This window comes from Dromaius novaehollandiae, chromosome 15 (genome assembly GCF_036370855.1).
Source record: "Dromaius novaehollandiae isolate bDroNov1 chromosome 15, bDroNov1.hap1, whole genome shotgun sequence".
NCBI classification, from domain to species: Eukaryota; Metazoa; Chordata; class Aves; order Casuariiformes; family Dromaiidae; genus Dromaius; species Dromaius novaehollandiae.
Genome location: NC_088112.1, coordinates 20,298,522 through 20,318,958, shown reverse-complemented (window position 1 = coordinate 20,318,958; position 20,437 = coordinate 20,298,522). Strand labels below are relative to the sequence as shown.

Sequence of the window (20,437 nt, the reverse complement as noted above, 5' to 3'; positions counted from 1 at the left end):
CAAGCCTTTTCTTTTGTTCTTTTAAAGATTAACTTTTCAGAAACATGCTCAGTCTGCAAAACATTTTGAAATATAATTCTCTGGTGGTCTATTTTCAGAAACGAAATGCTTCGTGGTCACTATATTTTACTGCTAGTACTTAGTGGTTTTAAAAGTTGTTTTCTGTTCTATGTATTAACATAATTTGTTTGCTATAAAAAGACTCCTAAACATACATTTCTCCAGTCTTCCTTGCCCATTACAGAATGAAACCTGAATGTTATAGCAAAGAGACAACAGGCAAAGTTTTATGTATCAAAATGTTCTTACCCAAAAAGCATTTTACTAGCAGACTTTCTAACTATTTATCTTCCAGACAAGCTTACAAGTCCTTAAAACAACAACAACAGAGGCACAAACCATACCCCCTCAGGAATACATCACATTTCTTCACTGCCGTAAAAAACACTGTAAAAGCAAGAACCCCAGAGTGCACGAGACCAACATGTTGAAAGCACAGACCGTATCCTTCTAAACTAAGCAGACGGTATTGATGGAAAATAAACAGTGATTTAAAGAGTAAGTTACATGACTTATAGCTGTGTCTCAGCAACTGCAGCCCCTGTTACTGGCTGCAAAAGATCCAGATAAGCAAAGATCTCAGACATCAGAAGAGGATTTTCAAACGATGGGGGAAAACAGTGCTCTTCCCTCCTCTGTCATGCTTGCCCCTAACGTCTTACTGCAGGTGAATCTTTAACCGTGAGCAGTACCCGATGCGCAGTGGTCCCATCTGAGGAGCAGACCATCACAAGGCAGGACGGGGTATTCCCGCGTTTGTCCCTTGCGAGAGCTTCCTTCGTTAAGGCAATAGGATCAACCAGGTCCATACACACAATGCAACTGCAGTGGGATTTATGCACGTGGACAGCACATAGGATAATGCCAGTAAGGCATGTGCAGTTCAGAAATCATTATAAAATAATATTGATAAATGATAAGCAGTTCAGAGCAGGGCTAGCAAAATAATGAAGAGCCTGAGGGAACGGATGGCAGTGGGAAGATTAGAGGAATTGCATATGTATGTCCACAACCAAACGAAGTAGTCCATGGATATCTGACAGGTACCAGCTTCACGGGGGGGAGGGAAGTGTTGAGGGTGGGATAGGATGGATAACTGGGAGCAATTATAGGAAACTGAATAGAAGGAAATTTAGGCTCAACATGAGGAAAGAAAATTAAAGTAGAAAATTAGAATATGAAATAGTTCGGGGGCAGAAGGGTCATTTGTAGCAACTCCTCCGCTGCAGAATTCAAAAGCAAGCACGGTAAAGCCCTAATAAATATGCGGCCAGAAGAATCACCCTTTGTGATGCAGGGAAATTGTCTAGGTGACCTACTAACGCTCCGCCAGCTCCGAGATCCAGCAGCCTATTTATACCCCGCCACATCACGGGACACGACGCAGCAGAGTCTCACACATTCACCCGTGGGAGCCTTTTCTTGATCTCTCTCCTTCCATGCCGCCAGTCTGGCACGACTCCAGACTCGAGCTTTTGTGGTGCTCCGGGACATTTGACCACTACTACTGGCGACAGCAGAAGCCAAGTAAACGTAAGCAGTTTTACTCTGAACAGCAACCAGCGCAGAGCAGGGAGAGCGCTGCCGGATGCTGCCCTCCCCTAGAGGAGTAAAGCGCTGGAGCGGTGCATGGCACCAGGTTATTTGCCTTTTGCCAGAGTTTGTATCTATGGCACAAACACCACAATAGTCTTGTACTGACATTTACTTCAGTAAACACTGGGAGAGCTTCCAAAGACCAATTGCAGACAGTTATAAAAACTAACCAAGCCATTGAACTGTTATATAAACAATCCTCCAATCTTCATTATTACAGTTACTCTTGGACCATAACAAGACCTTTGAGGGGCTCCCATAACAGCGAAGTCTTGTTTCTTATTCCAGAGGCTTCTGGCTCAGCCTCGTCTATTGAACCACACCAGAAGCAGCAGAGCTCTGCCTGAATTGCAAGACACTCCAGGGTTAAAACCAAGCATTGCATCAAGATTAAATACATTAATACATTAAATACATAACATTAATACATGTTAGGAAAACCTGCTGTGTTTTGCATATATGATTCAATAAAGAGTATTAGCAGGATAATTGTTTTGCTCAGGTTATTAACCAGGATTTTCTTTACTTTTTTTTATTACTCCTCAGAATAATGTCTAAGGTAAACAACTTATAATTGTGCAAGAATTGCATTAAGACGAATGCTCTATCCTGAATGCCCATTCCTGGATGTTATTACCAAAAGTCATCCTGGTGTTGGGAAGTGACTTTCACATTTCAAGAAGCTAAAGCAGGCAGTACCTATATGTAAAACACTAGAGGCGCGCGCGGCTCCCACGACCCCGCGCAGGGCCCGAGGCGGGCGGGCCCGCGGCACCCGCGCCGGCCACCAGGGAGCGCCGCAGTGCGGCCCGCGGCGCTGCGCGGCGCCGCTGCCCGGGGCGAGACCCCAGCCGGGAGCGCGCCCTGCTCCCGGGGGGAGCTCGAGTGACGCCCCCGAGCTAAAGCATCGCGGAGCTCCTGCAAAAGCGCTTCCAGAGCAGGCTCCTGAGCACGTCCCATAGCGGGTTGTGTCACACATGGTGCACCCAGCCCTCGCACTGACACTCACCTCGGTCTCTTATAGCCAGCCACACCATGGCTTAAGCTTTCAAACTCCTTTGCTGCAGTTAAGCAGCAGCATATTTAGGCCCTTAAAGCAGTGGTCTTATTTTGAGAAGACAACACCGGCAGTTCAGAGTGAGCGGGGTGGAAAAATATTTCAGAACACTAAAGCAGATGAACTTGGGTGCTCATGTTGCCAGGTGATACAAAGGGTATAAAAACCTTAAGAGAAAAAGCAAAGCTTAAAAGTTTTCAAACAAGGAATGAGGTACATAAAGGGGGCTAACGTGGACTTCAAAGCCCAATACCCAAAAGAGTGATGCTCAGAATTCAGTTTCTCCATCTGCATCGAGTAAATTTTTAATACGCACCCAGCATCCCACTGTCTAGACAGACCTAAGGATCACAGAAGCTAGCTCAGGTTTAAGCCCTCTCCAGAGCCATACTGCACTGATTGGTACTATTTTTCCTGCAAGGCTTGATCCAGGAGAGGCTTTGGAGTACACTTGCCAGCTCAGGGCCCGGCTGCTTTCCTCCCTTCCCATGGGGCAATGCAGAGGTTTGGAGCCGGTGCAGGATGCTGGGAACACAGGCCTCCCACCACACCCCACCTCACCTCCGCAGGCAGTGCTCTGCCTACCAAACCGCAGCCCTGCGTACGACAGGAGACTGTGCAGAAATCCTCCCCTTGATGCTTTTCCCTACCTAGTGGGCTACGCCTCCAGATCCACTGGAGAAAGGGAACAGGACTGTGTAGCCCTGGGATAAGACTTATATCCCTGTTTGCAGGACAGTTTGCTCATCTTAGACCTTCAAAAGAGAGCATTCCTTCCAGGAGAGAATAGCTACAACGTGATTTAACCTCTACACCTCCCTGTGAGTGGAAGGGCTCCAACACCCGTTCCTGTGTTCAGAGAAAACTCATTTTGCAACAACCCCAATCTATCCAGTGTCGTCAGAGAAGTCCTACTAGGTTCAGCCCTTCCGCACAGACAAGCCAAACTTTGCCTACTTGGCAAATCCCGGCAGGGCAGAGGTGTTAAATAACTACCTCCAACGCCAGTGTCGCAACACTCTGCATCCTTGCTCAACTGTCACCTGACCTTAGACTTCTGGAGCCTGTTGATGCCTTTCTTGTCAAGTTTAGCTTGCCCCACAGCTCGAAGGACAGAAGAAGCTGTCCTGCACCGCTCCGAAGGGACCCACTCCGGGCAGAGGGGCTGGCTGCATCACCCTAAGCACATTAAGCCACCCAGCCAGGGTTGTCACTGAACTCACTGTCATGTAAAACCAAATTCTAACAGTTTTATTGCACATGGACAAGAAGTACCTTCCACACAGTATTTTAAGGGCAGTTAGCTGAGTACCTATAAAGGACGAGATAAATAACCGCGAATGCCGTAGCCGAAGCCGGCAGTGATCACCAGTCAGCATTCCAGCCTTCGACAGAAGACACATTGTCTTCTGCTATGTGGACAAACAGGTTGGACTAATTACCACATATAATCATTATTATTTATGCTTTACAGACAGAGTTTTGTCTTTAAATGAATTTATAGAGGAAAAAAATAAAAGCTGAATAATCCCTTTAATTATATGCTTTAAATCCTGAATGGAAGAAATTAGGAGACACAAAGGAACAAACATAAACTAATTACTCCTTGTTTTGCAGCTAACGTATTTCTGTGGTAACCACGATGGTCTTCGAAGAAATTAAATGATTTTTTTTTTTAAATCAGCTCATCAGGAAAGTCACCCAGGAAAGCCACAGAACAAAAATCTTTCAAATACCTCTAGAAATGATGGAGAAAAGCATGCATTTTTCCAGCTGTTGATCATTACAGCCATGAAGCTGCATTTTCATTAAAACCACTAAGTAGATTCTCTTATGTGCTCTGCGGGGAGCTTGGTGTGTATGGGCACACACATGCGCATGCGCACACACATGCATCTAGAAGAAAGGAAGAGAGACTTTACTACTTCTATACACCATGCAACATTATGGCAAAGTGAACAGAAGACAGGAATGTATGTCTTGTTTTATCACATAATAGTGGCACTTTCTGCTCACGTACGTTTTCTTGCAATTGAAAGCTTCCAACCTAATTCTCAAAGTTGCACAGGAAAACTGAGGTTGTGTAAGGAGATTATGATGTATTATGATTTAAATGTGGAATGTCCCCACATCTCTCTCCAGTATGTGGAGAAACATGAGGCAGGCAAGAAAAGGTATGCACTGCCAGGAGAAGGCCAACAAAATGTGGAAAGTGGTGTAGAACTGGGTAAAGACCAAGCTTACCCATTTTTGCCCTTGAAATGTAGGAAATTAATCAAAACCATGCCCTTATAACCTAAACCAGCCTTCCACCAGCTTTATGTTATTAAGCTCTAGCTGAAGGGGTGCATTGCCAGAGGAATAATTCGAGCAGAATGGCCCGTGGAGCGAGCCGAGTCGGGCTCCGTGGGAGGTTTGCTTCTTCAGGCTGCGCAGAGCTTGTAGCCAAAAGGCAGTTCATGCAAACATGCCTCGCTCTTCCTCTGACCACACCACCAAAACCCATGGTTTCCCCTGCCACATCTGTGGCCACGTTGGCAGCTACAGATAAAGAAAGGAACTCGATAGCCTGTAGGAAGGGACCCTCATTTTTCAGTTAGGAGGAAACTCCCTGCAGTTGTGGCTGAGAACAGGGTTCCAGACTCTTCCCAAAGTTTTTCCTCCCTTCAGACTCTGCATGGCACCTTCACCGTCCTACTCCCATGTCCACCTTCCTCCCTGTGATTCAAATGGGAGCGTTTCTGCAGAAATTGCAGAAATTAATGTTGCACACAGCCTCTCTGTGCTGGGATGAGCTGTCACAAACCAGAAGGGATACCAACACTTCTGCAGCACATTGGGTAGGCAGCAACTAAAGGGCTGCCTGGCCCCATAGAGCTCACTGCTGCACGGCTTTCTACCTAACAGCCAGTTAGTAGGGCACTAAACTTTCATCTTCTTCCCATTTCTTAGATGGTTTTTGCCAACTTTGTAAGGACGTAAAGGCCTGTCACAAATCCCAAGCACAGCCAGCAGATTTCACTCCTGCATTTGTTAACAAAGGACTATTAATGTTCTTAACTCCTATTTACATATCCTGCTGGCTTTAGAGAACAGATTTCTATTTTCCTCAAAGGTTCTAATTTTAAAGCTTCTGGAGACTATGTAAACTTGTTGTGAATGAACAAGAGAATATAGATTATTCATTGAAATCACGGCATGAGTGATGAGGTCCAAGTATCCTGCTGTACAGAATTTATAGATCTGGACTTTCATGGATCTGCAGAGGAGGTTAAGTTCAGCCAAAGAGTATCACATGCCCAGCTGGGCTGCCATGGAAAGCAGGAGCTTTCCCATCTACTTCACTGGGAGAGGGCAAAAAAATTCCACATATGCTGAGAGTAACCAGCACTGAGCAAACATTCAGGATTTCAGAAGGGAAAGGAGGATGCATGGACGGCTGTGTGGGATTGGAAAGGTCCTCATCGCAGCAGAAGACACTTGCTCCCATTCAACGGGAGCCTCCTCAGCCCTCTGGCTGTGATACTTCTGCTGCTGTCCTGCATCCTGCTCTGCCAGATCTGCATGTCCACTGCTGTGTTTACAAAAAACAGTCATGGTGAAATGCTCGTTTTGCATTTGTGGCAAGTTTTCTTCAAAGGATAAAGCAGCTTTTCACACACAAACATATCCCTAAAGTCAAGTCCATCCATATACCTTTCTTCTTTCTCATTAATTCAATAAAAATATCAAAAGCTACAGGACAGTCTGCATCACACTAACAGACAAAAGTAGTGAAAAATCTTTGAGATTATTTGGTTCTTGATTCTGCAAAGCACTTAAGCAGAAGCTGAGCTGACTGTAGGTAAGTACTATGTGGCTTCAGTGGGACTACATTTCTGATTAAAGAATAAATGTAATTGTCTTTATAGATCAATGCCATAATTCATTCCCCTTCACATAGCAGATGGATCCTTACAGTCTTTGACAGTGTTATATGCTGTGTGAGCTTAAGTGATCCAACCTATCAAGTCCCCACCACACACTTCTACTGGAAATCTATGCCCAGATGCATAATAACCTCACTGTTTGATTACTTCCTGTTTTTATTATATTCCCTATTTAAATAAACTCCTTGCTCTTAGCAGAACTCTATATAAAGAGCTCATAAAAGCAAGCCTTCACCTTTCCCAATTTCTAGAGCAATTCCACATGAAAAACATTTGATTATATCAGGTTCAATGGGGACAAATTTTCAAGATGCTGGAAACATAACTCGGTCTTTAAAAGACAGAATTAGACACATAGCTACACAGCATAAAATCAGGTATGAGACTTGCTTTTGTTGTTGATAGCTGATGCTCTGTATACATAGCCGATGACTCGTGTCCGTGTTTCTTTATCTGCACTTCAGGGACCTTTATTCACCAGACTCCGAAAGCCGGCGCATCCATCGGGGTATGATTTAATGGCCTTCTCAGCAAACAGTGAGCCTACAGGAAGAATAGATGAGTGTGTGTTGTTAGCTGAAGGCGAAGGCATGTTTTGCACACATGATGTCACCCTTGCAACTCAGGAAGAACTAATTGCTCAGCTTGTTGTAAAGTCTCATTCTAGCTGGGTTCACTTGCAAATTATAGTTGTCTGGAGAGCTACAGTATGTCATCAGCACACAGCAATGTTGTCTGAGGCGTAATTAACGTCTGTCTTTCTTTTCAAGTTCCTTATTTACCCTCTTTCCCCCATGACAAATATGTTAATGACCTCTCCAAAAGCCACAAGTTGTCATTTTCAAAGAGCCCCTGTCTTTCTGCCTTGAGCTGAACCCTGTAGACTAAATCACGGGGAGCCTGTTCTTGCCCCCATTAAAGCTATTGAGGGTTTTGCCAGTGACTTCAGCGTAAGCAAACTCTCCCAGGCTGTAATGGGAGCGGGACCACAGACCTATTTTACTCTGCACCTTCAGCCAGAGGAGGAAAAAACGAAACACCAATAGGCAGGGATTGCCTGACCAGTTTGCAGGATTTTGAATTGAATCAGGAGCCTGAAGCAACATGAGGATCAGCAACCATGCAGTCTCACAGATTGCAAAGTTTGCATTGAATTGCAGGGTCCCCAAAAGCTACTTGCTTTGCCTGCATTAACTTGCTTTAGGAATGGGGTTTTCTGTCTTTGGGTTTTCCCCCCCAACAGAATCAGGTAAGCAGATAGTACTTTAAGGACCTATCAAAGGGTAACATACTCCCCAGAGGTGAAGAGGAAGATACTTGCATGTGAAAATAAATACACAGAGCATGTAAATCAGTGAGAGCAATAACTGTGCTGGTAGCAGAGACCATTACTACAGAACGCTGACACTGGCTCACAAGGCACTGCTCACACTCATACAAGAACTTGAGAAATTCTCTATGCATGACCATATCTTTATTTGTAAACCTGACTCATTTGTAAAGATACAAAAAATGCATTCACACTAAAAACAGAAATAGGATCTCCTATATTTAATTACCCACATCTATATTCTACTTTTCCTTTTTTATTAAAAGAAATCCCCCAATTAAATCATCTGCCACGCAGCAGAAACCCCTGCACAAAGCCATACTATTTCTACTACAACATAGCTGCTAGTTTCATGTGAATAAAGCAATTCCCTTTCCAAGATTTAAACACATGGCAAGTCCCCATGCCATATTTATCAAGTTTTTACATGCTTTATCCTTCCACAATTAGCAAGGTGGATCTTTTGGAATTCTTACCATATTACTAATATGAATGTACTTGCAGGTAAGGCACTATAAGGTATTTAAAGTTCTCCTTTTGTAGGTACTGCTGTAAAATAGAGGCTCAGCCACCCATTTTTTTCTAAATTACTCTCTTCTTCCTTCTTTGTATAACCTCATTCCCCTTTCCTTCGCTTCTAAACATGCTTTATACCTGGCCTTATCCCGATTTCAGTATTAGCTGATAGTTAGAGCACCACTGACCAAAGAGTAGGAGGAAGCCCGTGGTCCAGCAGCTATGACATACAGTATTCTACAAGCCTGCTGCCATTTACATTTTTAAAAGGCTTTTAAGTTATGTAGCAGCATAAATATAAACACTGCTGAATGACAGGAAAATCAGTTCTAGTAGGATTTTTTTTTAAAATGACCTATATTGATTCTTATTCCATCACGGTTTAGATGCATTTCTTCAGTGTTATGTTAAAACCCTCCTACATTCATCATTTAATAAAAATAACACCCCTCTGCATTTAAAAGTATTTGTAAATTCCTAATGTCTGCCAGACTTCGTAGCAAGCCCGATGGATTTTAATGATCATCTTTTCTATTTTACTAGGAAAGAGGCAATTTTTAGAACAAGCTATCATTCAGGATTCTCAGGTTCTGGTCTGCATTTTGCAATACCATCTTTACAGGCTACATTTGACACTTCTGTGCCTCAGCCTGCATAGTTCATAAATGGCCCCAGCAACACCTTGGTCACATGGTGTTAAAAGGCTTAGTTAATTGCTGCTCATAAATCATATTGAGAGCCTTGGAAAAGAGAAATATATATATGCAAAGTACTTTTGATGTTGTAAGAGTTGCATTACTTTAAGATAGTGTTTAAAATTAAATTGTTAGGAGAGTCATATTTCTTATATCACTTTGCTATCCATTAGCATTAGGGATTACTTTGAGAATATTAAAATCCCAGTTACAATATTTGTGCAATTCAAGAACACAACACACGACACTCACTGGGGAAGACACTGGAATATGAAGTGGGAGTTTCACATTCATTTCAAGGGCTGCAGGACCTTGGTCTCTTCACTATTCCTGATCCTTGAAAAGCAACACTACCACTTCATAAAATACACATCTTACACTGAATAGCTCAGTTACTAACACACACTTTTCTTCTCCCCTCTTAACTAGCTCAAGGGTGGCTGAGGGGGTTACTCAGGCACCTTCACCTTGTGAAGCGTTTTGAGATCTGCAGAGTACAAAGTATGTTAAGATTACCATTTTCACTTTGATTTTTTTTCCACCATGAACTACTTGCTGTCAACTACAGCTCCTCTGCGTACAAGTAGACATTGGATTTAAAAATGAACACCTTACCCTACCTTTCAGGATCTCACACACAAATGTAGTTTGAAATAGAAGAAATTTGACCAAGCTATGACATTTGGATTAGATGAGCAACTCCCCAACTGGATTTAAGAGATTTTCAAAGCCTAAATTTCCCTTCAGCCAAATAGAAAGGCAATGGAGCATTACAAAAAACTTTGTATCTATATTTGCAGAATCTGGCAGAATTTTTTCTAGTTGGGTTTTTTTGTTTGATTCCAGCTCTAGGATGCAAGTGAAGTAGGCATTTGCTGTGCTTCTTCCATTTTGTACTGAAGTGACATGAGAAGAGGTGGATTGGTTTCTTCCCCCCTCCCCAATGCAGGTGCCTAAAATGCTTCTCCACTTCCTACACATTTCTATCTGGCAAAAGAGTATATAACTGCTCCTGCACTCATAAGTTGAATACTCCCTGTTTTGGGCATATATGATTTCTGACTGCACAACTAAGACAAAATCCCAGACAATAAGTTCCAGAATCACCCACCAACCCCACCCTGGGCACCAGGGAACATGAGCTGCAGGAAAGATGAAGTGGTGGCTGTGGGGATGGAGCTCATGCAGGACACAGAAAAGACTGGTGTGCTATTTAACCATTTCAAGTTTTAACTATTTCTGGTTCTTTTCACCACTTAGTGCTTAGACAGAGAAACCTGGCTTGCCATGGTGATTTTTTTTTTTTCTTAAATCTTATCTGCAAGGAAGTAAGAAGCAACTAGCAAGCTGGAAATGTTTAGTACACTTCAAAATGAACCTGACATCTTGCAGATAGCGTGGTAATTTCCCTTGGTGCTAAATTTCAGTTTAATAGAAAGAAACATCAGGCTTAACATTTAGTTGCCACCTACCACCAAACAGATCAAATTACAAGGATAGACTATTTTATCTCTTGCTTGAAATCAAGGTGAGCTGCAAGTACTCTGCCCAAAATGTGGTTTGAAACTGATCTGAAGAAGCCAGATTTTAAAAGGGGCCATCACTGTGCTGGAAAATGTAAATAGAGAGCCAGGTAATGTAAATAATATGACTGCAGGATCTGGCCCTCATTTTGGGGGCAGAACGCTGAACCTATAATTGCTCTTGCAATGAATGGCTGATGAATGAAAACAATTAGTCACTTGAAGCTGTTGTTAGTTCTGCCAACACAAGTTTACAAAAGTCATTAGGCTGACTGTACAGAGAAAAGATTAATTTTTAAAAAATCATGAAGTTAAAATCCCTGGAACAAGCAGGAAGGGATGTTCAGACTTTCTTTTCCCTTTCTGGTTAAGACATCAGGGTCCTTTTTTCCCAAGCTTCTCTCTGGAGAGATAAGAACTAGATTTATTATTAAGAGAAAGTCAAGCCTTATGATTCCTGGAGCAAGAGCTTTATAAAGTCTCACAAGACTCAGGATAAAATTTTAAAGGAGCTTTGTGATATCTTCTCAAAGAACTACATAGCCCGGGCATAGGCTGCTGCAGAATTACACGTGGTGCTTACCGAGGCACTGCCCAAGCTGCTGTCAGGTATTGCAGCCCTCCTTTAAACAGTAAGGCTAGCAGAACCGCAGAGCTGGGAGCACACTGAGATTTAATAGCCCTCAAAAGTCAGATATGGCTGGACTGGGAAAGAGGCCAAGCACAGGGCAGAGATCTGGCTTTAGGTCAAAGAATCCCTACAAATCCCATGAATATGAAGAGCAAAACCCCAGGCTCCTGGCTCCTGAAGATCCCTAGAAAACAAGGAAGGATGTTCTTGCTGTTTTTTCATTACTATCTTTGCTTCTTCTCATCTGAGAAAAGGAAAACTACCAGTTTCCCGCTCTGAAGTTTTCAGGTCTTTTATGATAGATGCAGCATTATAGAAATCAGACCATAAAGTAAAGATTGCTGTGTTAGTGTTGGCTCTGTGTGATAAACAGAGGTGGTAAAAGTAGCAGTTTTAGCTATCTAAAGACATGATTTGAGAGTGACACAAGTACCATGGCAGGGGGAAGGGGGAAAGGAGGGAGAAACAGCATAGCCCAAAGATAAATTTCAGCCCTCTAAATTGTTAAGTAGTAATAGAGCATTCTCAATCAAGCCTTTTGCCAGCTCGGGGTGCAACGTGCCACGGGACGCATCCCCAGGCTTAGCCAACGGCGGGGAGCTCCCTGCATGTTACTGACCCCCAGGAAAAGTCCCCGAACATGGTGAGGGGCAACCAGCAAAACACTGGGAGAGGAAAGGTTGGCCAGGTCCTGCCACAGCACCTATGGGTGCTTCACCCAAGATCAGGCAAAGGGCACAGCTACCCATCGCTCCTCTTCCTCCTCCCAAAGCTGCTGCTCAGAGGAAGCCCCGTGGGGCCAGATGGCTCCTCGGCCAGCCCGGGCTTCCCCGCGGAGAAAGCCACAGCCCTGCCAGCCCCGCGTGGCAGCCGAGCCGCAGCCAGCGCTGCAGAACACCAGCTGGGCAGCTTAGAAAACACCAAGAAATACTGCAGTGTCGTGGATTTGCCTTCTCCATTTCAAAGGTTTATAACCATGAAAATCTCTGTTAACTTAAATGGTGAAATTATGTTTTACTTGCATTTGCTCTGTTTTATTGTATGAGATTAGGACTGTGTTTGTATTTAGCAGCTCCAGTCATGGACCAAGAGACACAGACAACACCAACTGCAAAGAGCAAATGGATATTTTATGCCCCAAACACTAATTATCTAAGGATAAGACAGGAGGGAGCAGAGCAGGGAGTACAGGGAACAAGATGGCAATACCAGTTCAAACAGCGAGCAGTGGTCTTGGTGTCCTGACCACCTCACCGTTGCCAAGAGGTTTTTCAGCATCACAGAGAAAAGCCGGCTGTAAACATTGCACTTTGACACTTTAAAATGAAAGAGTTTACAAGACTTCTCCCCTACCCTTGGAGCCTCAGGCAGCAGTTCCAGGTTTGCCTTGCAGCTGCTCAGGGCATCACAGCCCATAACATCAGGCTCCCAAGCTCATACTGAGCTACAGAGTAAAGTCAGCTAAATAAGAGCGTATGCTTCTTTGTTATTGCTTCAAAAAACAGCAAATGCACCAGTCCAAGCATTTGAGATCGCTGAAGTGTCACTGGAGAAAGACTGGGACTAGGGTGCCTGACCACACTCTGGAGGAGGTTGAGGGACCACATCCCAAACACCACATGGCTACAGGCATGTGGTTTTTTGACCATGAGGAAGGGAAAACACTTCACGGGAGGTTTTCCTATCGTAACAGACAAGACAGTAGTCTACAAAAGGTAGAAACTCCTGATGTAGTTTCTCAACTGTGAGGTCTACATGTTATCTACCACCTACATTGCCCTGGATGCTCCAGTCTCCTTTCATCCCACCTCCTTATATAGTACGCAAGAGCCATGCAGTCATTTTTTCCTAGGAAATACGATAGGATGGTATATTTTGTAGCAAGCTGACTGAACAGTTGCTGGCAGCCCCAGCAAGACCTGATCCGAACACAAGGTCTCCTCTTGCTCCTCTAAGCAGCAGGCAGACAGGGGACACAGGCTTACAGCTGCTGCTGGAGCTACTGTAGCTTCTTAGGCTAAACGGGAGGTTCATGCCTCAGGGGGAACAGCCAGCGCTTTTACAAGGGATAAGTTTACATGTACAAAAGTCTCTGACAAATCCTTTTGTAATTTATCCCAGACTGATCCCACCTCTGCTCCTTCTTGGCTTGCAACAGTTCTTAAGAAAACTGCCATGGTGCATGGTCATATTGCACACAAAATCCACCAAACTCTTCCTGCTGTTTTATTCCCATGGAGATCACCACAAAATCTAGAGAAACAGGCAAACAGGGACAGAGCAAAATTGCATAGCTCTTACATTAACACCTGTGAGCATTTGAGCTCTTCCTATAGCAAATAGATATTTGAATGCAATAGAAAAAAACAGAAATGAGACTGCCTGATTTAACACATTATGAATTTGACCAATAAGGAACAGATACAGGTCAATAAACTGAAAAGAAAATGGCCCTATGAAGAGAATTTAGCCCAAATTTAGCCCTGTCTTGCTTCAGTTCACAAATGAGAGTTTTATTATGCTTTAAGTTCTATTTCATAGGAACAAAAACACCTTTGCACACGGAGAGAATCACCTAATTTATTAGAAGAGAAAAAACTGGAATCCAATTTGGTATTCAGCTGTTGAAGCTGCTGCCAAGCAAGAGGTATTTCTCCATGCCCATTAAGAACTGCAGCGTGGATGCAGTTTGTATTCAGCATATTGCAAGATATTCCTGGTCTCTCCTGCCATGCACACATGCTTTGTGCTTTTACTCAAAGTGTCTAGACCCCTCACAATCTAGATTTTTAAGCAAAGGTTACAGTTAGGCATACATAATGGAGTAGAAAGCTTAAGTTGTTTAAGGGTCATAAAGAGTGTTAGAGCCTAAGCAAGAGTAATTAATAGGTAAATATGGGTAACGATTCTGTTTCAACTAGACTCAGATATCACAACAAACATCTTTAAAGATGCTTCAGATTATTCTCACCACTTTCAAAACAATATTCACCGCTCAAGAAAGCCATTCTACCACTTATTCCCTGGACAATTTCCATATGCCGCATGCTCAGAAGCAGAAAGGAGCCTTCCTGGGATTCTTCTGTTTGAGTGAATCCCTGTGATTCTGTCTGCTTGGCTCTCCGCTTCAGCAATGTTTTAATTGGCACCATGAGAACATGCTGTCATTGCTCCCCTTCATTTTCTAATGCATCTTTCCAAAATCACATTGCCTATTTTTCTAATTATTTTAGTTGGCAACCTGGAAATAAGGGTAATTGCAGTGTTTGCTATTAGCTTGTAAGGAGGACAGAGGAGCAGATCTGGAGGGGGAAAAAAAACACACAGTAGATCCTGGTTATACTCAGATAGGAGCCACCAGAGGAAAATACAAGATCATCCATGAAATATTGCTGGCAACTTTGAAAGTCCTTTTCCTTCAGACCAATATTGAACCAAGTACATCCAGTATGACAAGAGGTGCGGTAACTCTGGATACATTACATTCCCAAACGAGATGTTAAACAAATGTCTATACCACATGCAGTCATTAAAGATTTGATGTCGAGATGAAAGGTGCTAACCTTGGAAACCTGGCCAGGCTCCAGCCTGGGTAATCGCATGCTGCCTCCCCAAGCAGCCCTCTGTAGAGTTTCAGCTGGACATTTCAGATCTTAAACCGTTATGTAGGCTTGCTGTGAGTGGCTTAAGAAAAGTATTTTGTTTGATCACAGTGACAACTCACTGATATTCTGCATGAAATACTCATATTACAGAGTTGCAAAACTTAGAGCAGTGACAAATCACATCAGGGAAAAACTGCTCCAGTTACTCTGCATTGCTGCAGCCCTTTTACACGTGAATAGCCCTAGGAATGTGTTGAAACCTACTGCGCAGATAGCTTGTGGGATGAACCTTTTGAAAAGGGGAAAGAAAAAGCTGGTAATTTCACTCACAATGACTGCCTCGGAAGAAAAATCAGATACAAGCAAGGGTTGCTGTTTCACTGTAGTTAATTGATGTTTGCGTTCTGTAGCTGTTTCTCACAGAGCAGCCCTGTTTGGATCTGTGACTTACGGGAAGATTTTGCAGTCTTGTAATACCATCACCAAGCACAAGCATCCCACTTGCAGCCTGGCCACCGGATGCTGCTGGCACACTAAGCACCGCAGCATCGCGACCTGCTCTGCAAGCAGAGCACTTGCAACGCCAGACACCCTCCCAGAGGCATCTCCAGGCAGATGCTCTGTGCAACGCACCCTCACCCCGTGCCGACACGGCTCGGGGGGGGGATCTGCATGCACAGCCTTCCCCCCTGCACCAGCTTCCTCGCAGGGGAGCCAGGCCCTGCGTGGGGATGGGAGCTGGGCCACACGCTGAGCAGTCCCCAGGCAGCACGATCTGAGGACCAGGGCAGCAGACAGTAATGAGCTACAGCTGCTCATACTGCACTCAGAGGTCAAGCAGAAAGCAGCACTGAAAATACTTTGCACCAGTTTCCCAAGTGTTGACAAGACTGTTGCTATTACCATCTTTGTTATTACCATATGCATCTTTTCTTCCAAAGGGAAATTGTATTTTAGCTAAAGCAGATATGATTCCTTTAAGTTCCTTATTGAATGACATTGTCCCATACACAATCCTTATGCAGAGATTCATTAAAGTCTATCACACCACTGATCTAAATTCAAGTGACTTGAAGGACTGCAAACTGGGGCACAGCATAAGAACATGCTGTAAAAAACATTGATGTTCTTATGGATATAAGATAAGAAACAGCTCCTCCAAAAATTCATTACTGATGCAAATACTGACATGAGTAAGAACCCACCTGATCTTACATTGATTGCCATGCTATGTTAGATATATTCCTTTTGGCAAGCATTTAACACTACTATGCAATAAACAGAACCAGCGATGATCCCTTTTTAATGTTAAGTTTCTGACACCACAAAGAACAACACAGATCATTTTCAGAAATTTTCCCAGTGCTCAACGTGCAATTTTTCAGGTTCCCTTCAAGCATTCATCACACCCATGCAAATAATTTATTCTTCCCCGCAGAAGCTTTGTGTTTGATCACAATGACAACTTACTGCTGCTCCTCTCTATCAAGTACATCACGGAGTTCCAAACCTCAGAGCAATTGCTAAATCACCGCAAGGAAACGTGTTTGAACGAAGGTCCATTCCTGCAGCCCCTGTACCCAATCACCCCCCCAAACTCGGGAAGGGTTACTCATGTCAGCAAGGTCTGCAGAACCACAGCCACACTTTTGAGAAATGAGTTGTTAATCCCAAAAGGGATTAGCACCTTGGGAGATAAGCAAATATCTAGCTCAGGATTATTGTTACAAGCAATCAACTTTGATTACAAACTACTTTTTTATCATTTAGGAGTCACCTGTCCTGCAAATAGACATGGACTAATTTGTCTACAAAATCCCTGGAAAACCACAAACAGGTTTCTGAATTTGCTGATCAGCGTAAGTAGCCCATCAGAATAGCTTTAGCAAATTGAAAAAGCAAGATACAGAAACATACCTCGAGGACACAGTCTCCTGGCTGAGTAGCATTGCAGGCTGAGCCCCACGGAGCTGATAGTTTGGGGCTGAACTACTCCTACAAATCAATCAGTACAGAAAGCCAACATCACACAACTTGTACATTTAACAGTCAGGGTTTGACAGCAAGAAACAAGCCACAGCATAGAAAAATCTCTGCTTATTTTAAGCCTCCATCCCAAACTTACTCCTCGTACAATTCATGTGCAGGCTGTAATTTACTAAATCCATCTGTTGTTCCTGCAGCTTGCTTTCTGGAAATGCTGCATTTCAAGGGTCTGCTTGTTAGGGGAGGTCAAAGAGTAAAGCAGGCCCTTTCATTTTAAAGTGACTTGAAAGAAAAGGAAAGGAAATTTATATTTAGAAATAGCAATGATTAACTAGGGGGAAATATATTAGAGTATTAAAATAAATGACATAGAATAGCCCTTACTTCCAATTAGGCCAACTTGACTTCAAGAAAAATATTTATACACAAATATAAAAATCAGAGGAATGCTAACCTATACCAAGATGAAAGCATCTCATAACATAATTCATGTTTAGCCATTAAAATGGGTGACTGCATTTTTATGTACTTCTTCTTGTCCTCCTAAAGTCTCTGCTTCTGTGCTTTCTTCTCCAGTCACTGAAGCCTTTTAGCAGCTCCTGTTTGCCTGTAACCGAGCTGCCCACTGCCACCGCACACTTCTTAACCCTCCAGCAACGCACCATCTGGTGCCACAGCATAGCCCATCCCCGTGCACGGTATGCACAGACAACTAACAGACTCACGACAGAGTTAAGGACACAAACTGTCACATACCTCAGCCCAAAAACCAAAGGTCTCAAGAGCTGGAGTCTGGACCAGGATCCCCCAAGACTCCTGACCGCATTTTGGACTTGTTACCGGCCAGGTAACTCCCAGGCTTCCCCAGGTCCAGCAAAGGGCTGGTGGCAAGCTGCAGAGCCGCCCCAAGAAGCCCAGGATGAGCCTACAGCCCCCACGGACATGCCCAGCACGTTTCACCCGCGCTTACTCGCACCCCACCAGCCCAGCCATCACCAGGGGCTGCAGCACCAACACCCCGGCTTAAATACCCAGCAGCTGAAGCTACCACGCAGGTGTGAGCTTCCGGGCTCGTTAGTTAAAGGTGTGCCACAACCAGCTACAGTCATACCTTAGGACTGTGGCAGGACCACGGTGGTAGCCTTAAAGGGGGCAGTAAGTGACACCATGTGCAAAGCCCTTGTTGAGGGAAGCGCCATGGTGACAGCTGGGCTGCAGCGGGGACACTGGGCTCACCGTCTGCACCGGTACACACGTCTCCCAGGACGCTTACTGGCATGAGCAGTCGGGCCTTCAGTCTAAAAAACGTCCCGAGCTTGGGCGTGCTAACGCCGTGCCTGAACGTGGGTTCAGCCCTGACTCAGAAGGACCCATGTCACCTCCTGAGTCACCCAAACCACCCCTTGCGGCACGGGGTTTCCTTGGAGTCCCCTTTGCAAGCCCTGCTCCGGCCTGGCGCTGCTCTGCCCGTAAGATGCGACATGATGAGGGTGCAAAGCCGCGTGATGCAGCGAGCTGCCCGGTGCGTCTGTCTCCTTAGGGGCTCTCCCCCCCTCCGACCGCAGCCCCACCGAAAAGTCTCTGTCTGCGGGGCAGGACGAGGAGCACAACAGGGTGGTTGCATCTCCTTGGGGACGAGCTATTGGAGCAACTGCTCGCGAGTCTCTGAAGTCAGCTTCAGCACAGTTATCTGGCCTAAGTTCATCTAAACTAAATGGGCTAGCTTGGTCCAAATGCATTGCACAACCGAATGATAAAATTGTCGGGGGGGGAAGACTAGCGATGACACATGTATTTAACACCGCGTGTCTCCTCTTTCCAGATTAGGAGGAGCTGGCAAGCTGCAGTCTGTACACATGCCAACAGCGGATGTCGGCACATATACAACACTTTTCAGAACAACATACTGTTGAAACATGTAGTTCAACTCAAAGGCACCCCTTCTGTTCAACCAGCCCAAAACAGCTACAGGAACTGCCTTGCTTAATATGGGAGGATTTGCAGCTCAGCTTTTAATGCTCCTTTAATCTGGCTTCTTTTTAGCCTCTTTGTAAGTTCAGAAAAGCAGACAAGAGCAGCCGTACAAATGAGTGTGAGGGGACAGCAAAGTCGCCGACGTACGTTTGGACAAGGGGGAGCGATGAAGCTGCTGGCAAGAGGGACGTGGCGAGGATGAGGGGGGTGGCGTAAATGATGCAGGGCTACAAGCCTCCTTTAGCATTTACCTTTCCTCACTTCTCTTTCATTTTGCAGTATAACGTACAGAGAGCTATGGAGCTGACAGGCTCACCCGGGCGTCGTGTCAGCACGTCTCGAGAAAGCAGTAAAGAGCTGAAAGGAAGAACATTTCCAAAATAAATAAAAATGTTCTGCAACTAGTAAAGAAAGTGTTCTGCGTCCATTAGCAGAAAGCTCTACCTGGCTGAATTCAGATCTGTAAATACGTTGGGCTCTTTCCTCCTCCTTCGTTTAATAATTTTGTTGTGGAAGTTTATAAATTTAATGTTCCCCCTCTAGAAATCCCGCCCCATGTTCTTTCCCCTGCTTCCTTTTTTCCAAGCTCTTCACTTATTTGCTCTTCTTTCCCACAGCAGGCAACAATCATAAGCTAAAAATTATGCAAAAAAAAAACCACAACAAAATTGCACAGAAAGACACCTTTCGCTATGGGTCTGGAGAAGTGCCGGGAGAAGTGTATCAGAAGTGGTCTGCTATGCCCCAGATGATATGGGTGGCTTTTAGATATTGGACTCCTTTTCCTGGGGCTTCCGAACTGGCCGGCCTGTCCCACCACCGCTATCCTGACGATTTCCTTTCCGTCTCGCTTGCTGCCAGCTGTTTCCCTTTCTCCCCCCTTTTCTTTCTGCCCAGCCCCGAAGCGCAGCCCGCCGGGGAGGGCTTCCCGCCGAGTGACTCAAGCGAGCGTTCGGGCAAGGCCGGAGACTGCCAAAGCCTCCAGCTCCGCTCGGCAGGGGTTTGATGTGCTAATGTGGGGATCACAGGGCGAGCTGCAGCCAAGGTTGTCATAATAACCCAAACCCTGCTCGCTTTTCCCCAGCAACGCCGGTCCCCGCAGGTACCTCTCGGCGAGGCGCGAGTCTGTGCCTTGCTCCTTCCACCGCTCTCTTGAGCATCCAAAAAACAGTAGTCGTCCGTTTGGATGTCTCGGTGCAGGACAACTAAAACCAAACTGGGAAATCACTGCCCGTCGCTCCGTTCAGCAGCTCATTGCTGCCCTGCTCTCAGCGATGATCCGCAGTCAGAGCTATCCAGCCCCTTTTATTTGAAATTACTCCAGTTAATGCCCTCTTAACAATAGGACTTTCCTTTAAAAGTGGGACCATTCTGTCCGAGGCAGGATAGGGAATGGCTGTATGTGAAATTTTGCCGGCCCACGTGATGGAGCGCAGTCCCCCCGGCTGGAAGACGTGCAAGAGGGCAAGAAGCAGTCGGAGGCTGACTCTGAATAACGACCTCGCGACCAGGCTCAGCTGCAGACCGGAGAGCAA

The 20,437-nt window shown here is 44.8% G+C and overlaps 1 long non-coding RNA gene across 1 annotated transcript; it reads right to left on the bottom strand.

Moving 5' to 3' along the window:
• Positions 1–6,931: 6,931 nt before the first annotated feature.
• Positions 6,932–20,402, bottom strand: LOC135329987 (uncharacterized). The gene is made up of 3 exons (XR_010391699.1): positions 20,009–20,402; positions 19,154–19,259; positions 6,932–7,185 (listed from the first exon to the last, which is right to left on the bottom strand). It is a non-coding gene; the product is annotated as an uncharacterized LOC135329987 (long non-coding RNA).
• Positions 20,403–20,437: the final 35 nt, after the last annotated feature.